Source organism: Equus asinus, chromosome 19 (genome assembly GCF_041296235.1).
Source record: "Equus asinus isolate D_3611 breed Donkey chromosome 19, EquAss-T2T_v2, whole genome shotgun sequence".
Taxonomy (NCBI): domain Eukaryota; kingdom Metazoa; phylum Chordata; class Mammalia; order Perissodactyla; family Equidae; genus Equus; species Equus asinus.
In genome coordinates this window covers 15,380,657-15,401,975 of record NC_091808.1, presented here as the reverse complement: position 1 = coordinate 15,401,975, position 21,319 = coordinate 15,380,657, and the positions used below count along the sequence as shown (strand labels likewise).

Genomic DNA, 21,319 nt, shown 5'->3' with positions numbered 1-21,319 from the left:
ATCCTGGGGCCATGATCTTGACGGATGGCTCACGATGACACACACCAGAGTCCAAACTAAACAGAATCTGGAAGGACCATTCACCCTCCAGTGTCTATCCTGTCGCACATCTTTCTTTCTCAACGACCAGACACAGCACATTAGAAGAGGCAGGAAGCGAAATGCCATTTTTTCTTAGACTTAATACTAAAAGCAAGACCCGAAAAAGAAAAACTGATAAACCAGACCTCATCAAAATTAAAAATAATTGCTCTGCAAAAGACTCTGCAAAGATGATGAAAAGACAAGCTACAGACTAGGATAAAAATATTTGCAAATCACACATCTGACAAAGGACTAGTATCAAGAATATATAAAGAACTCTCATAATGCAACAGTGAAAAAAACCCCAAACAATCCAATCAGAAAATGGCCAAAAGACATGGTCTGACGTGTCACTGAAGAGCATACACAGATGGCAAATGAAAAGATGTTCAACATCTTCTGCCATTAGGGAAATGCAAATTAAAACCACAATGGGCTATCACTACACACCTATCAGAACGGCTAAAATAAAAACTTGTGATAATGCCAAATGCTGGAGAAGATGCAAAGAAACTGGGTAACTCATACATTGCTGGTGGGAACGTAAAATGTTATAGCCACTCTGGAAAACAGTTTGGCAGTTTCTTACAACACTAAGTATGCATTTAACCATATGATCCAGCAATCCTGGACATCTATTTCAGAGAAATGAAAACGCATGTTCACACAAAAACCTGTACACCAGTGTTCATAGCACCTTTATTTGTAACAGCTCCAAACTGGAAACGACCCGGTGTCCTTCAATGAATGAATGGCTAAACTAACTGTGGCACAGCCACACCATAAAACACTATTCAGCAATAAAAAGAAATGAACTATTGACACACACAGCATCTTGAATGGATCTCAAGGGAATTATGCTGAGTGAAAAAAGGTCAATTCCAAAAGGTTACATAGCGTATGATTCCATTTATAAAATATTCTTAAAATGACAAAAGTACAGAGATAGAGAACACATTAGTGGTTACCAGGAGTTAGGGAGGATGGAAGGGAGATGGGTGGAAGTGACTGTAAAAGGGTGACACAGGGGTCCTTGGGATGGAACTGTGTTCTATCTTGACTGCGGGGTCACACAAATATACATGTGATAAAATTGCACAGAAGTGAGTACACACACACAAATGAGGACACGTAAAACTGCTGATACGTGAATAAGGTGGATGGAGTATACCAATGTCACTTTCCTGGTTGTAGTATTTACCGTTGTGTACCATAGTTATGGAAGATGTTACCTTTGGGGGACCTAAGGGGAGGGTATATGGGATCACTCTGTATTATTTTTATAACTGCATATGAATCTACAACTATCTCAAAATAAAGAAGTAAAAAAAAACTTTATTTTAAAATTTTAGTCAACAAATACACCTTAAGACAGATCTTTTTATGAGTTACTTTAATTCTTTCCCCAATACTGCAAGCACACTAAAAATGTCAATATTCTAAAAAAAAATCAAAAATATGTTTTTGCACAATTGTGCCTTTTCATAATTCTCTTATTTGTGACAGCATCAATTCTTAGACTTCTTGGCCTCTGCCGTCTCCTGAGACAAACCACCCAGGTTCAAATCCTGGCTCTACTACCAAGTGACTGTATGACATTTGACAAGTACTAAACTTCACTCTGCCTCAGTTTCCTCATCTGTAAAAAGGGTATAATATTAGTCCCTACCCTACAGCCTGTTGTAAGGAATAAAAAAGGGTAATACAGGGGCCAGGCCAGTGATGTAGTGGTTAAGTTTGCACGGTCCACTTCAGCAGCCTGGTGGTGGCCCGGGGTTCACAAGTTTGGATCCTGGGCGTGGACAGATATACTGCTCATCAAGTTATGCTGTGGTGGCGACCCACATACAAAATGGAGGAAGATGGGCACAGTGTTAGCTCAGGGCCAATCTTCCTCAGCAAAAAAAAAAAAGGGTAATACATCTCAGGTTCTTTGGACAGTTCTTGAACACACTGGGGGCTCAAACAAAGTTGGCTCCACCATTCTGCAGTTTATTACCGTTATTATGAAGAGTCAAGAGTCCTCAGGTCCCTCTCCTCAGCCTCTCAAGGTCTACACACCAGCCCATCTTAACAGTTCCCACAGCTGCAAAATACCCCCAAATTCCGATTTCTAAAAATCAAAAGGAACTTTAAAAGCCCTCTTTTTCTCTTCACTTGTGGTCTTTTTTCAATTGTGGCCCATTTCCTTCACTTCTCTGCTGTAGGAGGGATTCAACGGTCTAGTATGTGAGTTTAATCCGAGTTTCACCTCTGGTGACAAGCCCTCAGGGAAGGTGGCCTTGTGCTCCTGGGGGCAACAGCTGGTCCCCATGCAGCCTCCACGCACGGTCCTGGTGATGGGTCAGGAAATGACGGATGGTCACTGGGTGATTTAGGAAACGGGCATCAGCTCTGGTGACTTTCCTGTCTTCTTTCCAAGACTGCTAAGCTCATGAATAAAGAAAAGCGTTTTTATACCAGCTGGAACTGAAATAGGGTGGAATTAGACTAAAACAATGTAAAAAAAAATGTTAGTGTGGCAAACCCAGACAAGACCTGTCTGAGTGGTCAGGAGACTCAAGGGTAGAAGGCTGCATCATAAACCGACTCTCACCACTGTTCTCTATTCGCTCAGGTGGAGGAAATACCTAACACAGAAAATGTTTGATGATCGCTCAGAGAAGCCATTTAGAAATAATGCTGAGCCATACTGGAAAGCCTATTATGATGGTAACTGGAGAGAAGAGGTGATCTAGGAGAGATCTTAAATTTTAGCAAGGACTCTAAAACTGTTTCTTTTAAAAAAAAAAATTGTGTAGAAAGTTCTATAGAAGTCTCTTTATCCATTTTCACAGAAATTCTAGGATTGGAGGAAAAAGTACTCCTCATCCCTAAACTAGCTGTTCCTCCAGGTCCTATATCTCAATCAGCGTGGCACCCCATCCATCCAAGGGTCTAAGCTGAGAGTCTGGGAGTCATCCTTCATCGTTTCTCCTGCACAACTGGAACCATCGGCAAGCTCTCTCATTCTCTCTCTGAGGCTGTTTCTGCACGGTCTACTCTCTCCACCTCCTTTGCCCCTAGTCAAGCCACCAACATTCCTGAAAGAGGACATTAGTGTCCTAACCCCGACTCACTGCCTGCACTGCCCCAGTGACAGAGAAAGCTGACCACGACCCTTGGCCCTAAGACCTGAGTCAGAACCTCCAATGGCTTCCCTATGCTCTTACGATGAAAAGTCCACGAGTTGGCCTGCTGGGTCTGGATCTGGCTTCCTTCTTGAGATACACTCTCCACACAGCAGTTTGCAGAACCTGCCAGGCTCTTTCCAGGCTTTAGTTGTCTCCCCTTCCCTTTGTGCCTTTGGGTAGGGAGGAGACCTTGTCTGTCCTATTTATCACTCTTCTCCAGCATCCAACACAGCACATGGGACACCAAGGTACCAAGGTGCTCTCTGCATCATCAAGGCATTGCAGAAGAAGCCAGATCTTCAGTGATCAACTTAATTCCCTTTGTGTACTAATGTCAATTACAGTAGCAACCATCTTACAAGCATGTTGTGAACTAAAGTATTTAACTGAGTCTTTTTTTTTTTTAAAAAAAGAAATTCTAGAGCAAGGTTTCACAACGTTGGCACTATTGACATTTTGGGCTGGACAATTCTTTGCTGTAGGTTGTAGGATGTTTAACAGTATCCCTGGCCTCTACCCATTAGACGCTAGTAGCACCTGCCACCCAGTTGTGACAACCAAATGACCAGAGACACTGACAAATGTTCCTGGGAGAGAAGGAGGATCACCTTGGGTAGAGAATCATTGATCCAGAGAAAAATTAGAAATAGGTGGTTAGGATTTTAATTCTGCCCACAAAACGCCTAATTAACCCATACTTTGTCTGAATTACATGAGAAATAATGCATCTTAATATCATATTACCAACTACCATTTATATCATCATTTCAGTAGGAACATGCATCTAAATCTCTAGCAATGTTTATGAACCACCATAGGGGCTTGGTTGGTCCGTCCCGAGAGAGTCTGCTTAGCTTTCTGCACTAGACCTCTGGCTGATGTCTGACATAAAACAGGTAGCAGAGATGGTGGGGAAGCAAGAGGAGGTCAGAGAAGAGTTAGGGAAAGGATGGGGCTCCTCATATCTGAGCTGACCTTTCACCTGTGTCTGGTGCGTGAAAACAGGAGAGAGAAACAAGATATCAGGTTAGTGCTTCAGGTCCTTCCTGAGAGCACCATCCCACAGAATCCTCAGGCAGTGGAGTATCCTTTCTTTCTTTCCATGGTGTGGCACAACTCAGAAATGAAACGTGAAGGATGGCCTCTCAATACTGCTCTAACCCCCTGTCCATGGCCAGCCCCTTTGACTAATGTAACATTGTTATTGAGCTTGGAGCACCTCTTCAGGAATGCCAAATGACTTCCTACTTTTACCTGCCACATTGCAACAATATTTTCAATTATTGGTTAAACCACAAATGCCCCATGAGTCATTTAAATAAATCTCACATGTCTGAAACAGTCAACTGTGTTCTCAGAGCAATTCCCAGCTGTAAAAATAGAGCCACACGGAACGTATTTTTTTCTGCAGCTAATTGAAAATACTGCACATATAATGCATGATTTAAAGCACCCAGGAGGAATTTCCATTTGCATTCCCTATTTTAAAAAGTACAATCAAGTCCTGTCTTAAAGTGTTCTGCACATTTAAGTCAATATTGCTCGCCTGAAGCCCCAATCACTCCTAAATTTTCACACTACGAATTGATGACCTGAGGTTTTTAATGCTCCAAGTGACTTTTAAAACAATAGCTTTAATAGGGCTGTTTCCTGAGAAAAGAAACACTCCTAGACTTGACTGATGCAAACCTCTGTGGCCCAGAGGAAATCTCCAAAAGAGCAGCAAGATGCCTGCCAGGAGGAAGGGACCACGCATAACATCACTCACTCTGGAGTCTGAGCTGTGATCTCTTATGTGTCCACAGCACTGCCCTGGAGGGAGAAAGGATGCCTCCATGTTCTTGATGGTTGAGCAAATGGTAGCTGGCAGAGTCTCTGGCGATGAAGAAAGGGGTTGTGAAGGTGGCAAGTGCCAAAGAAGGAGTGCCCAGACTCTGGGGGTCCCCAAAAAGGAGAGTTACGAGATTCATGATCATCTTTCATTTCTAACAGAGCTTTACAGGCTGCACAAACACTCTTTGCTTTCCTAGTCCACAAGACAGTTCCTGGGGCCCTACGCCACAACTCAAGCACCACGGCAGAAATTACAAAGATGAAGGGAAAGCACAGCCTGACCTTAAGAGCCACAGATTAACAGAAGACAGAAGCATTTAAAGGACCAAGAAACAAGCTAGGACGTGATAAGAGTCTTAAGATTTCCTGGCCAATGAGGAAGGTGTCCATCTGCCTTTACTTTACACGCAATAACGTTAAATTTGATCGTGAGTGTCCCTCCAGACAGCAAATTAATAAGAAGGGAAAATGAGAAGAGCACCCGTAACTTACCCTAAAAGCAAGACATGAGAGTGACCAGCAAGTGTGGCAAGCGACAAGTGAAAATCAACCTAGCAAAGAATCAAAAGCATAGGAATTTAAAGTCAAATAACACAGTGGACACTCAATGCATATTTTGAAGGAACGAGAGTGCTACTCACAACTTAGCGTTATTCCTTAGATATGCAAACTTTAACCCTTAGCCTTTGTTCCACAAATTAAGAAATAGAATTAGAAATAATGGAAGGACACAGAAATCATCTATATCAATAACCTGTCACCAAGGGCTAATGTCTTATACTATCTATAACTAAGACATAGAGATCCCCCAATGTTTGGGGATGAAGACACCTGCTGTGTGGAACCCTGTTGATAGTACTGAGCCTCCTGTGCTCTAACTGACTAGAACTTCTCTACAGGCCATATGGGATTAACCCAGGTTGAGTTCTATGACTAGAGCCATCAACTATGTCACGTGCTTTCCTATCGTACCTATCAACTAACCTTCCCATAACAAGTGGGCTTCCCATGACAATTTTATCAATATGGGGCACATGCTAATTGGCCAGAGGACCATCTTTTCATGCTTCCATCTCTTATGAGTTTGGGAACTGTTAGTCTCTCTGACCTGCAACAGCCCTGGGGGTCTCGACAAAATCTAGTGTTTCTTCTGTGGTTCATGCTGTGGAGCCCCCACAGTGATGCCATCGCAGGAGAGCCCACCTAAGCAGTCAGCTTCTCTGACATCATGTAAATAAAATGCAGGATGACCCATCAAGTGTTTTTCTTCTCCTTTTGGCAGCACTGAGTATTCACTAACAATCTTTTTTCCCCAAGGCAAACAGAGGGAAGATAGGAAAGTGCTGAGCTTGTGTTACAGAATCTGAGAAGGATGAAGGGAAAGGAAGAGTACAGTGTAATTCAATCAGCTTCCTCGCACACGCGCGTCTCCAAGTAGGTTCCTTCACGCAGTTCAGGAATGAATGGTTTGGGAAAACAGACAAGGAAGCAACATCTTTCCTACCCTCCCTCCAAATACATTAAAGACTGGTTTAAAAAATGGATTCTAGAGTGGACACACCCATTATATTCCATTTTTCCCTAGATGACCAGAGGATGCTTTGAACTAAGTTTTGCCATCCACAGAAGTGATCCCGTGATGCCTGGGCAAACTTTCATCTCTTCAATCTCAGTTTCTCATTCCAGTTCTCATCAGTAAGTCCCTCTCTACTCAGGCTTGGTGCAAGACACCCAAACAGGTCCAGTCCACCCACATCCTTCGGCGTAAGTTCTTGGCATGCATGACAACCAGTAAGACAGCTACGCAGAGGAAGCTGGGAGTGAGTATAGGAGGTCATGGGTCCCAGATTCCCTCATTTTAATTTCTGGGGGGAAATTATATGAGAGAGACATCTTCCAAAAGAAATTAAACAAGTAAATAAAAATATATGTATCTATAGGCACGGATTTGGAAATACTTCTAAAGTAGGAAGAGGGAAGGAGGGATGGGAAAGAGAAGACAGTTAAAAACTTCCACTTCAAGAAGGGCTCGTTGGCTTTTATCTCCAATCCTTTGCTCGCTTCTTTCAGTACAAAGAGTTTGTAAACAAATAAAACCCCAAAGGAACATTTTAAAAGCTGACCACTCTATATTTATATGTTTTTATTTCCCCAGCAAGCAACCATCTAACCAGCAAAGGTCTGCAAAGCTTAGAAACCATCTGAATTCACAGGAAGAATGTTCCAAACTTAGCTTTAGTCACCTAAATATTGAGGTTCTTTCTTTAGCCTGACTTAACTTTTGCTGATGTCCCCGCTGGTGCCTTCTGAAGGGACCTGATGAGGGGAGGGGAGCTGTTCACTTTAACATAATTGTGGAATAGGCCTGTCGGCTGGTCCAGGCCTGCCTGCATCAGACAGATCACGCACTTGCTCTGTGACTCAGTTTCCTCATCTATAAAATCAATGAAAACCTCTCTCCCCCACCCTGACCTCAGAAGGTTGCTATGAAGATTGCATGAGACACTGTCCTGGCAAAATGATGTGACAACTCAGGCACCACGGAACTTTTCCTCATAGGACCAGCCTTTATAGTTCCCTATCCAGAGCTAAGGCAGAAGAACAAGGACTTCTGGAATCAATGGCTTAATGAAAGTTGACCTTTGTCTGACCTCTGCTACATGATACTGCACCGAGGGATCTTCAGAGATGGGGGACACCCAGCCTCTTTTTATCATGAAGTCACATTTCACAGGGGGAGGACATTTCCCCAGTCTCTCACGGCCAGTTACGGAGACAACGTTCACCAACAATGGAGCTGGTGAGTAGCTGCACAGGAGATGGGGGTGAGGGGGCATTTATAAAGCTCCTACTGTGTGCACAGCCCTGTGAACATGCCATCTCACTGAATCTCACACGAGCCCTTCAGGATACAGTTGAGTTAAAAGAGACGCAGAGAGGTTGATGTCATCTGCCCATGTCACACAGCAAGAGGTGAGACCACGTGAATATGCCCACCGCCATGAGACGGACATTGCCAGAGGCTTCCCCAGAGAGAGGGCAGCGATGCTCCTGTCGCCCGCCTCTCCCTTGTCCACTCCCTGCAGGTCCCTTTTCATTCCCTCAGTCAGAGCTCAGGATTGACACTGGTCTCCTTCCCAAGCTTTCGCCTCTCCTTTTGCTCACAGATGCACAATGATCTTTTCAGCATAACTGACGACCCTCTCCCACACTCTAAGAGGCACCCCTTGTCTGGGTCAAAATCCTTTCTTTAAGTTCCAATGACCACATGTGCTATGATATCTGGTATCTCTCAAATACAGCCCTCCTCTTTTCCCAACAAGAAGATCCCAATCTCTCCTCCCCTGCCACCCAAGTTTTGGTCAACCGGACTAAATAAACTTTACGACAAATATGTGAAATCACATATATTATGATTTAGAAATAGTACTTTGCTCTCCATTCCCACCTTCTAGGAAGCAATTGAATTCCGAGTTTTCCCAGACATCCTCTACATGCCTGTCATCACTTTTTGAGTTGTCTAACAATTTTCCCAAGCACATCATCTCCTTTTCTTCCATGATGCCTATGATACAGCACTTCTCAAATCTATGTGCAACGCTGTCACTGAAAAATCTATCCTAGGCCATAAGAAGCCTTTCAAAGAGCATCAGGACGTTGTCCTCATGGGTAAAAATATATTCACCATCCCCACAGCATATTGCTGACTGTGTTACTTTTTAAAGTGACCCTTAATAGACTTGATAAAATTTCATTTGACAGACAGTAGCCACCTCCTCAGCAAATCCATTTCCTTTTCTTCCCAAACACAGAGCTGGACTACATTTCCTAGCCTCTGCTGTAGGGCGGAGTGACCATAAGACTGACATGTAGTCAATGAAATAGGAATAGAAGTGATGGACACCACTCTCAGGCCTGGCCCATCAAAACCTGCCAAACGCAATCCTCCATGATCTTTCTGCTTCCACCAGCTTGAGGCTGACAAGCACCATGCCCTTGGAAACCGCCTGTTAACTAAAGCGGAGCCATAAAATGGAAAGAGGGTGGGTCCCTGAATCTCCAGGTTTGAGACAGACACACCATTTTGGGCTTTATGCAAGTGGAAAATAACCTTCCATCATGTTGGAGCCATGGTACACATTTGGACTTACTCATTATAGCAACTAGCATCCCCTTAACTGATACGACATTTAACATATGGCACTTGTGAAGTCATGACCTCAGGCATAATTACTAAATCTGTATTCAATTCCTATGCTTTCTTCTTTTTTAACTCTTTTTCATCATAAAACCTCTATAAACATTCATAATAAGTATTGATACAGAGGATTTCAGGCTAATGTGCCTTCCCCATCTGTTCTCAACCAGTCACTCGAGAGTCTCATTCATCCACTGCTTTTGGTCCTGATAAACTTATCAGGACCTTTGTAAAGTGGAAGATTCTGTAAGGACCCTGGTATACAGCAACTCCCTCTTTCTCTGAGTGACAATTTTGGGGAAATTCTTCACTTCATATTCATGAAATTCAACAGTTTTTAAAGTAGGACACTCTCTTTTTCACAGAGAAAATTCTACATTTTAGTGCCTTTTAATGACTTATTGGGGCATCGCTCAGGCACCATTTTGGTCTTCGTGCCCAACCCAGACCCAGAGAGAGCAGGCCTCGATGCAGTTTTGTAAGCTCCAGTGTCTTGTAGTCATGAATGTTTAATGAAAGTAAAAGTTACATGTGAGTAATGTTTCACACCTTCTCAAAGTCGTCCACTAAACCCTTCATCTTCTTTTTTAAGAGATCTGACCTCTCTCCCATAAAGGAGTTATCTCCTTGTATTTAGCCAAAGGCCAATTCTTATTATTATCGGTACAAATCAATAAATAGTGATTCAACAAAATGTAGGGTAAGAAGGGTTTTGTGGAGAGTAACATGAAAGAAAACAAAAAAAAGGACTGCATGACCCACGAGGGCTATCTGGACTTTCGTGTTTATCAGCCACGAGCCAACACCTCACATTGTGCAGACTCCCCTGTCGCACACGCTACCATTGGGAGAGACTGTCATTTGAGAAAATTCCATGTGTCAAGGGCTTTAGCATTAGCTCTGCTGAGCCAACTGGACTCCTGGAAAGCTGGGCATGGAAGCCGATGGGAGGAAACTGAGTCCTGGAGATGGTCCATCACTTACCCACATCCCTGCACCTTGTGAAGACTCTGGGTTCCTCATCTACGGAACAATCTTGGGCTCCCAGCCTTTCAAGGCTGCCAAGAGGATGGAGGGGAGCAATGTACGCAAAGGGTTCATGGCCCATGAACCCATTGCAGCTTGTGCTGGCGCCAGTGACTGCTCCCGTCATTAGGGTCACACACTGTTCTCCTGGAGCCCTTTCAAACCAAAAGGGAGGGGAAAGGACTTTTATGCATTCTTCCCAATGATTCAGTCCACACCAACCACTCCAGCATGGCCTCCTGAATACCTCATCCACAGACTACTGACCCAGGGCAGTACTGAGGGTCAGCGCGATGGATCCGCTCTGACGGAAGAAGTTTATCACCATGGTGCACGATGATGATAAAAAGCAAACCAATTCTGAGGCAATTTCACCGCTGTGTTTAAATCCTCTGTAGACTATACACCTCCTTGGTGCCTCCCCCAGTGCGATATGCCACCATTCTAGACTACTCCGAATTGTTAAAATATCATGGATGTCCCTTTTCTACCTAAATATAGAAGATCCTCAAAGGTCAACCTGTTTTGTGGATACTTCTGTGTCCCTCAAAGCACTTATTACAGAGTAAGTGCTCAAATACTAGCTCTTAAACTGAATGCCACCCAAATACAATAGGGCTGCCACTTTCTTTTGAAGTCCTGTGTGGGGCAGATTCCTCAAGAGTGAGACTTGGGGAATCTCTACCCTCTGGGAATAATCTTCTTTGAGAACATGGGAATAAACAACATAGAGAAAAGGAGACATGAATGAGCCAAGGGGCTCTAAGGAATGGCTGGTAATAGCCCCCAAGTCAGTGGGGTACTCATGTGGGGGCCAATCAAGGGTGGGTGACAGGTGATGGCAGTTCTGTCACCAAAATGTACCCAGACTTGGCATCTGGAGAGGTGACAAGTGACAGGAGCAGAGAGGTGAGTTCTCAACCCGCCACAGCCCTGACCTTGCCCAGGGACTTAAGTCACTGTGCTTCCTATTTCCCTGTCTATAAAACGGGAACAACACTATCGTTCTCTGCAAGAAAGAGAACATCCTCACCATCTCCATTCTAGCTTTGGAAATGGAGCAGAGAGGGAAGGATTTTGTGCTCATAAAAAACTAAGTGTAGAGCTGGGGTTTAAACCTAGTTTCACTTGACTCCCAAACTCATCCTCTGTGCAGCAATGTTCCAACCTTTCGTCTGTGGGCGCCCTCACTCTTGCTCAGCCACCACTGTCTAGCCTCAGTCATTCACTGAAAACATGTTTCAGAATCAAAAATTTCTACCGTTGACACGCAGATCTGGAGAGAACATTCCTGATGGGAATCTCAGAAGGGTGCTCTGCACACCTGAACCTCAGTTTTCTTCCCTGTAAAGTAGGACTAAGCTCTGCCTTACAAGGGCTCTTAAGATTCAACAAGAGCGTATATAAAATGTGCCTAACCGTACCTGACACACTGATGCTCCATGATCTCTCATTTCTTTCTCCCCTTTCAAGCATTTTTTGGGCAGGTGCTATGGAAGGAGCCCAGAGGGATAAGAGAGACCACAAAATCCCTGAACCTTCCTAACAGGGTGGATAGGACACACACATAACTAGAAGACATGGTTGAGAGTAAGACAAAAGCATAATTTTGCCATTGTCCATGTAAAAAAAATATACTTATCCTACTCAAAGAAATTTTAGGCTAATAAGTGATATACATGCATGGCAACAGTGATGTTTTCAGTGCCTGCTGGATGAATTCACATTAGTGTGATTAGCACTTTGATATTCATGATTTACCACCTTGCTGCACAAAACAGGCTTACTAGGAACACTTGGGTATCTCTGGCCAATCCTCCAAATGGCTATTTTCATTAACATGTCACTAAGAAATGAACACAGGTTTGGCATAAGATGATAGGAGTCTATCAGTAAATTAATTCCAAAGAGAAAATCCAGACCTTTAGAAAGAATGCTCTCGTTCTAATTGTCATCACACAGAATTCTCCCTGGTCTGCCCCATCCCATTACCCGAGCAGTGGGCATACACTGAGTGCTGTATAAAATCCCAAAGGAATGTTTGCCAGTAAAATCCTAAAAAATCATAGTAATGGCAGCAGAAAATACATTTCCTATCTGGAAACGTTTGCTGAGGTTAATCCAACATTCAGAGAACTCTTTTGTATAGTGAGGGAATCAAATCACAATTAAATGACCACACATTTTAAATACATTTAGCATGTGTTTAAGATGGTTATTTCTGGGTATCTGGACATCAGTGGCTATAGCAGAATGACTATTTCACAGTCTGAAAAACAAGAACAAAATGAGAAGACTCTGGATGCTACACCTGCCAAGACCAAAATATTAAACCAAATAGATTATGTTGCCTACTGCATAGACATTTATTCATTCTTCATAACTAACAGATGAGGGGGAAAAGGGCATCCAGCCTGACAGGGCTAGCCTGCAATGTGCCCTGGAAAGACCTCCTGGTAGCAAAGCTGTCTACATTTGCTCACACAGGTGGAATAAGAGGGAGTTGATTTCAGGCATCAGCCATCCTTTGCTCCACGGCCAGTCCTGAAAGAGCTGGGAGCCTGTGGAAGGACAGATGACCAGCTATCACTGGGAGTCCTGCCCACCGAAAGTGTTACAGGAAAGGAGTCTGGGAATCCAAGCAAGTGAACACACAGCGCGAGTCCCTCATCCAAAGATCCAATGAAAACATGAGTCCTGGAGGAGGTCAATGCCCGCCTGGACCACTGTGACAAAGGGAACCCCACTGCCACCTCGTGCCCTGAAAGTCAGCTCCATTCTAGCCCCTGTGCTCAGCACCTAAACTATAGTCTCCACTTCACCCTCACACTTAAGATGTGGTTACCTTCATGCCCAGCTCACAGATGAAGAAAGTGAGGCTTGGAGAACTTCAATAAATTGGCTATGGCCTCCTGGCCTCCAGCAAGTAATGGACAGAATCTAGATTCAGACCAAAGCCCGTTGGCCTCAAAATCCTCCATACTCGTAATTACTACACTACACTAAGGAAGAGGAGGAGGAGGAGGAGGGGGAGGAGTATAATATATACTATTTAGATGCGACAAATTTTGAAATAAAAGTAACTATAAAAAAAAAGAACTATAAAAACTATAAGAAGAAAAGTGAAATCTCATACAGTGTTCTGAGCTAGTCCCCACACATTGTGGGCTTCAATCAGGGATCTTTTAAAAATCATGTCACACTTGTTCTTTGGTGATGTTGAGTTTATCCAGTTCAGCCTAAGGCATTCCCTTAGACTCTGGGTAAATGCGCTCTACCTTTCCAATCGAAAGGTCAGCACTAATTTTAGATCAGAGGCCCAGAAAGAAAATAAGTGTGTAAGGAATGAACTGGGGGACCAAAAGGCATAAAAACACTACTTCAAACATAACACCAAAATATGAGCTTCTTTCCACCTCGTGTGTTTTGGTTTTGTTACTGAAAGATACTATGCAGCAAAGTGAGAGGATGGTCTTTTGAAAGAAGCTGTCTCCTTGGACAGGAATTTCTTTTTGAGAAGTTATAAATATTGACGAGACATAGATCTTTAAAAATTCATGGTATCAGCCCACAGTTCACACATTTACAGACCTGAGTTCAGGCTCTGGCACTGAGACATACAGGTTGGATGTGTGACTGGACACCTCCGTTACTCCACCTTTTTCTTTCTCGACTGTCCGGGCGGAATGATATGAGTTGAGTATCTGTCCTACAGGAAAGCATGAGGCTCATGGACACAACACAGGGCCTCTGTCAACGGAAAGCAAATACTAATGGCAGTTGGGGTAACTTGCCTGCCCAGCACATCCCTCTCAAGACTCCCTCCCTTCCTGACCACAGGCTTGAACATGTGATTCACACTCTGGCCAATCAGAATATCTCATTCCATGCACCACAGCCATTGGTCCAAGGAAAGGCACATGACCCAAACTGAGCCAATCAGAGTGCCTCCCTAGGGTTTTTCCCCCTGGAACTGGCAGGAAGCCCCTCTTTCCTCTTTGATGGTGAAGCTGTAAGGAGGTAAGCCTGGAGCCTCCCGCAGTCATGGTCCCTGAGAGAACAAAGGGCCTGCAGAGAGGAGGAGAGACCAGAGACATGGAGGGAGAGAAGAGAGCCCCAAGGCCCTGAGTTTCTGGTTCCAGTTACCTCTAGGGCCATGCCCCAGGGTCAGCACTATATGCCAAGATCCCCTTTGCATCCCATGTTTTTGCCTGTTATTCTGCTGCAGGTTTCTGCACTTGTAACCAAAAGATAATGCAGTAGTTAATAGCTCATATAGTCCGAACAGTGACCAAATCCTCAATAAAAATCATTTCTTCCTGGGGCTGGCCCCGTGGCCGAGTGGTTAAGTTCGCGTGCTCTGCAGCAGGTGGCCCAGTGTTTCGTTGGTTCAAATCCTGGGCATGGACATGGCACTGTTCATCAGACCACGCTGAGGCAGCGTCCCACATGCCACAACTAGAAGGACCCACAACGAAGAATACACAACTATGTACCAGGGGGCTTTGGGGAGAAAAAGGAAAAAAAAAAATCATTTCTTCCTAAGTGGATTCCTTATTTAAAGAATTGGTGAAAAAATTTAGTAGAGGAAGGAGGGACTGCCGCTATTTATACAGAATTTTCTCAAAGGAAAAAAAGAAAAATCTGTTTTCATTTGCAGTCACCTTATTCATTTTTGAGTGGGCTTCATATGTGGTGGTAAATTCTTACCAACCCACACCCTCTTTCAAGATTTTGTCCATTAAAAACTTAGCCTAAAAACAAGTGGTTATTTTTTCTATAGCTATATTAGTTGGCATTAAATGGAGGGGGAAAGTAGGGGGGAGAAAGTGCTGATGCTATTTTTGGTACGCTCTTCAGAGAAATTCCCCAGGTTACCAGAGTTCTCGCTGTGGGGGAGTGGGAGGTACAACACCAACGGACATTTACCAAGATTTGCAGCCACTACAAGAAATTCTTTCTGCCTTTTCATAGGATTTTTTTTTTCCCTTTACATTAAAATCTCCTCCACATTATCTTTCTCCCAAGAATTAACTGATAAAAACAGAAAGGCACAGTGGATTCTAATTCTCGAATTATCTTCTGAAGCAAAGGGCAAAATCTGAGGTCAAACTGAAGCAAGAGCATGGGGTGTTCCTGATCTGATCTTGAACTAGGGCGCCCACTCCAACCTTTGAAGGAATTCAAGGATTAAATAGGGAACGTTTGTCAAAATACAGGAATGGAATTACAAATAGAGGCTTGCTTAGGCTCGGTGGCCATCCCTATGCACAAAAAGAGCCCCAGAAGGAACGCCAACTTCTCTGGACTGGGCTTACATCCAGACCCAGAAATCTAACAGCAGAATAAGGGGAGAATCATTGACTGTATAAATAGACTCAGCCCGTTGGGTAAAAGGCGGCATTTCTCAAAGGAGAAATAAAATCGCACTAAGCTTTCAGTGTTCTTAGACAAATTGTGAGCTCATAGATAAGCAATAACATATAGTTTATTGCATTTGACTCCATTCCACACCTGAGGGTTTTTTTTTTAAAACCCAACATTGATTTTCAGATCAGACATGCAATCCACTCATGAGGTTTTGGAAAGAGAAGATGGGCACATTTATGGGTGGAGACAGTGGTTTACCAAGAAGATCCAAGTATATGGGACCCAATTTATTTAACATTTTTAAAAAAAAGCCTCCAAGTGGGAATATCAACTAAATCTTCCTGTTGGCCCTCAATGCTATTTCTGAGTACTAAAGAGCCAAGCTGAATGATTTCACAGGTTTGAAAGAGAGAGAGAGAGAGAGATAAGAATATCACGTAGATGAAGACAAAACATTTTTAAAAATTTCATTTAGATCTGATATTTATGAGAAAGCAGGATCAGAAAGGAAAATAAGCCAAGCAGTTGTTTTTCTTTTTTTAATAAGACACCTTTGAGGTCATTATTTCAACACACTCATTGTATAGACAAGGAAATTAAGTTCTAGATGGTCACCTATACAAATGCTTGGTGGCACAGCCCAGACTCTCTCCCAACCCACGGTTCTTTCCACCAAACTTGGCTGAAGACATTAGCCAAAAAACAATCACGGCAATAAAAAAAAAAGAAAAGAGGCCAGCAAGAATCCATGCATCACTATCATTGATGGAAATAAACCAGAAAGCATTCGCCTACCTTATACAAAGCATGCAATGTGGAGTGCAGCCCGGCCAATGGACCTCAAGGAAGACAGAACCAAGCCAAGAAGAGTTCAGATGAGGGTAACCAGAGTGAACACACACACAGAAGCACTTCTGTATTAGACTTCTGCTGTTTTCTAAGGAATATTCTATCTCAAAAGACAGGGTTGATTAAAGATTCCTTTAAAATGTGAAGATATACATTAAACGCAGAAGTACCGGAACCAGGGGTAGGGATCCAAGAGGAGAGCTCCCCTTTAAGCACGAAACACAAGCACTCTTTCATAGTGTGCAGTAAACTTGTGAAAAATATGAATATGGTTTAGTTCAGACATCCATTAAATGCTTCTGGGTCACGCACCACTGCTGGTGCAAATGAAACTAAAACACAGACACATCTTCATGGTGCTTAGACTCTAGCGGGGAAAGCATGTTGCTATAACTCTAACTGCCATCAGAGAGGCATCCACGGGGAAGGTGCCTGTGTGTGTGCACACCACACACGTGCCATAGACGATTGGGGTAGGGATTGTCAAGGGTGATTGTCAGGTAAGAATTTTTCGAAGAGGTGACACTAGACCTGAGTGTTGAAATGGGGGAAGTTAGCCAGACAATGAATACAGAAGATGGAGAAAGAATTCCAGGCAGAGGTCCAGCAGGAGCAAAGGGAAGGAGGCACAGGCAGCACCATGGTGTGAGGAGTCTGCAGGAAGCTCAGTTTTGCAAGAAAATAAAGTTTTGGGAAGGGCACAAGGCAGGAAGGTGGGAGGAGGCTGAAGAAAACTTAGACTAGTCTCATTACAAATGGCCAGCAGCCTAGGGAGTTCCTGGGGAGGAGAGTGGAGCACTGTGGAAAGCTCCCTGGCCGAGTGCTGAGGCGTTCTGGACCTGTTCTGTCCAAAGGCCAGAGTGACCTTGGGAACACACTGTATGACTCTGGGCACCATGTGTGAAATGGGGCCCACCATGTTCCAGGGGCTCAGGGCTCCTGGGGCAGCCTGAACTTCCATATTTATAGACGTCCCCCTGCTGTTTGGATGTGGAAATCCGCCCTGTCCCATCTCCTCCCATGGTAGCTGTGAGAAAGTGGCGGGGTGATGAGGTCTATACAAATAGTTTGTAAACAGCAGGGACTACATCTCAACACAGGTGAGGTAAGACTAGAATTAGGTGTTAACCACCCACCTTAGGCAAGTTCAAAAGCATGTTGTGAAACCCTGGGCCGCCGCAGTGGAGCGCATGAACCCAACCACTTGGCCACGGGGCCAGCCCCAATTTTTGTATACTTCGTTCAGGCCAACAACACATCTGCCAGTTGGAAATGGCACACTGGCCACCATTTTGCCACTTTTGGACTCAAAAGCAGAGCAGGGCCAGCGTGACTAGAGCGGAGGTTTATGGGATTTCACAGCACAGAGAAGCGACAGGACTTAGCAAGTGTCTGGAGGTGGGGAATGTCCCAGAGTCTAGCATTACTATGAGGTCCCTGCCTTAACACCTGGTGAAGGATGGAGCCACCACCAAAAAAAGAAGGGACAAATGTGGGCTAAGGATGAAATGGGTATGGGGTGGATGGTGAGAACTAAAATCAGTTTGGGATGTATTGTAGGTTTTCTGCCTAAAGGCCATGGGTAAGCCACTAGACCTTAGGTAAGTAGCAATTACCAAATGCCAATCCAGGACTCACTTTGTACTGGTGATAGTTGAAGCTGTGGCACATGGTTCACCCAAAGAGCAGAAGAGGGTAAGAACAGAGCCCTGCGTAAGCCCAGGAGATGGGCTGGAGATTCCAGGGGGGCAGAAGGAAATCAGAAGAAGATGGCAGCTAGGGAAGGAAAAGGCATCAGAAAGGAAGAAAGGATCTGCATTTGATGCCACAGAGGGGTCCAGAGAGCATCCGTGGGATCACTCGGTTCAGGAATCATGGGTCTCCTACTGTGGAGAGACTGGCCAGCTCACAGAGCTCAGAAGGAAAGGGAGAGTGGGAGCGTTAAGCCGTTTAAGAAGCCAGGGGAGACCCGTGGTCACTGGAGACGAGATGGGGATGCAGGCACACGGGAGGTTAAGGCATTTAAAAAATATTGTTAAAAAAGAAAAGAGTTCACAGGGAGAGACTGAAGATAAAAGTGAGAGAAGGGAGTAAAATTCCTTAGGAGGATCCTGGGCACCACTGGAGACATCGGGCACTGCCCCAGGGAGGCCTTCTCTCGAACCGTCTCTAAGTTCCCCGCCCAACTTGATTCTTCTGTTATTCTCCCCTGTTCACTTTTTGTCACACATTTCCTCATATCATAATTATATTTGCTTCTTGTCTGTTTCCTCCCACAGGAACAAGAGCTCCAAGAGAGCAAAGACCCGGGATGTGCACCACACATCAGGGCCTAGCAAGGCACCAAGACACAGTAGATGCTTAAGAAGATTTCCTGGATGCCTGGGTAAATTCAGAAAAGTAGGAAGGAAACAGGGTAAGACATGGAGAGACTTCAATCCAGTGGCCTCCACTTTCTCGGTAGAGTGGACCATGAAGTCACCTGCCAAACTCGAAGGAGGGAAGGGAAGAGATCTTCTGTGTCAAAAAAGAGGTTGCAATGGGAGTACCAGCTTGCAACCTGCAAGGAAGGGACCTGTGGTTCAGAGACACTGAGATGCTGACATTTCTGATTTCAGAAATTGAGCATCCCTGGGTGAGGGCAAGACTTGGATGTATTTAACAGGACTCAGTCTCTAGAGTGGGTGCAGGTCGCTAGATTTGATATGGTCAAGGAAGTGGGAATTGAGAGCTTCTCCCACATGGACTTTGGGACTAGAGAAGGAGAGAAAGCCCATGAGCCAAAGACCCTCATGCTGTGGGAGAATGACTGGCTGACAAAGAATGGCCACACAGAGGTGTAGCCAGGAGCTGGCTGGGCCACCACCTCATTTCCAACTCTAACACCTCAAACAATCTCTGGCTAGTATCTAGTCACCCACATGTGGAACTGAAAATTAATGTCCTTTGGAGATTGAGTCACTTTCGTCCTTTTAAAATTGCACTAACATGTGAAGTTCACGGGAGGCAGAGATTTTCTGCATAGATTCATTTTTTTTTAGAATAAAGATAGATGACATCTTTATGACCTTCAATAATTGCCCTGCACTGTGCAATATTTTCAAACATGATTTTATTAAAGAATCAAAACTTGGGAGTTGAAAGAAACCTTAGATTATTTAGGCTAACACCTTCATTTGCATAGCTGAAGAAAATTTTTGCTGAAATATTGCAAACTGCACATAATTACTGATTTAGATATGCAGACAACGTTAAAATTATCTTCAACTTTGGAAGCGCGCTTTAGATAGAGAAATTAGCAATGCTTACATTTCTTCCAGTTATGCGTTCAACTTTTGATATAAAATCTCCAAAGTGCAAAATTAGCACGTAAATTATTCCTGAACAGTTCAGAGAGGTAAACTGCTTCCTGCATTGAAAGAGGAAGTCAAACCTTCAAACACCTTTTTATGTGGATGCTAAATACAAGAATGTTCTCTGCAAAGTAGTCAAAGCAAGGTACAGCAGCTTCGATTTCTCAAGAGACACACACGAAGATTCTTTTTCGTTCATTAAAACAAGAAAACCTTCAATAGCATCTTCCATCATACCTGAAGGTGGAGTGCTGTCTTATGTAACAGAAGCCTTCCCTCCCCGCTCCGTTTTTGGCCAAATTAAATACCTAATTGCGCCCAGAATTTCTGAGTATTTCACCTTGCCTCAGTCACTAATCAGCACCGCAATTCCCATTTCTACAGATGATGAAAATCGCAAAGACCTGCTCCAGAAGGGTTAAATCGGGTGCCAGAAGCCAATTTAAAGGCTCTCCCGCAAACCACTGGTCACCCCCACCCTGCTCAGCCGCTGGTAACAAGTAAGAGTCCGTTTGTCTTTCCCTATCCTGGCGGCGCACACCCAAAGTACCGGGTAGGGGACGCCCGCGAGTACCTGGGTACCTCAGGTTCAGGGTCACGGGCGCCAGCCAGGATGGACCGGCAGAAGCCACGCCGGCGCCAGGACTCCCAGCTGCGGGCACACCTGGGCGCCACGGCCGGCGCGGCCCCTCCTCGCCCTGCCCGCGTCCTGCTCGGGGTCCCCGCGGGCACCGGGCGCGCACGCAGCCTTGGCCGAGGCAGCCGAGGGCGGCGAGAAAGTTCCTCCGCCTCGACGTCGGCGCCCGGGCCCCGCCGCCCCGCAGCCTGCAGGCCGGGCGCAAGGTCGCGGCGCGGAGCCCCGGGACCGTCCCCGGCGCAGGGGCAGAGCCCGGCGCGCCCCCCGCCCCCGGGCGCCCGTCTCGGCCGCGGGGCGCGCAGCCGGTACTCACCGCCCCTCGCTCGCGATCCCAGGTGGCGGCCGCGGAGGGCGGCGCGGCCCGAGCCGGAGCCGGGTGTCGGCAGGGCGGGGAGTCGGCGGAGGGAGGGCGGCGGCGGCGGCGGCGAGGAGGGTCCGGGAGCAAACAGGCGGTGGCGGCTGCAGACGCCGAGCAGCCCGTCACCCCGCGGCGCGAGCTGGGCGGCCGCGGCGGCGGGGGCTTTATCACCGCCCGCCCGCCCCCGCCCCTTCCTGCCGCCCCCGCCCCCGGCCCGCCCGGCCCCGCCTTCCCGCCGCCTCCTTTGTGTGCCAGCCGGCCGCAGCGTCCCCGCGCCGGCGCTCCGGGACGCCCCGAGTCCCGTTGCAGCCTCGCGGGGGCCGCCCCAAAGGGGTCCCCGTCGTGGGGCTGCGTCCAGAAAGCGCCGGGAGAAGCGGCGACCCCGAGGTGCGGCGCCAGCGGCGGTCGGGCTGCACGTGGGTCGCCGGGATCCGGGGT

General features: G+C 45.6%; 1 protein-coding gene across 2 annotated transcripts in view; it reads right to left on the bottom strand.

The window, feature by feature from the left end:
• SERPINE2 (serpin family E member 2) overlaps positions 1-21,092 on the bottom strand; it is a 58,324-nt gene extending 37,232 nt beyond the window's left edge. Inside the window, exon 1 of one of the 2 annotated variants that reach the window (XM_044751343.2) lies at positions 20,837-21,092. The gene's annotated coding sequence lies outside the window, so the exon portion shown is untranslated. Of the gene's footprint in view, positions 1-20,460; positions 20,694-20,836 lie in introns of those variants that run through there. The other variant, XM_070489646.1, reaches the window with a different exon arrangement.
• Positions 21,093-21,319: the final 227 nt, after the last annotated feature.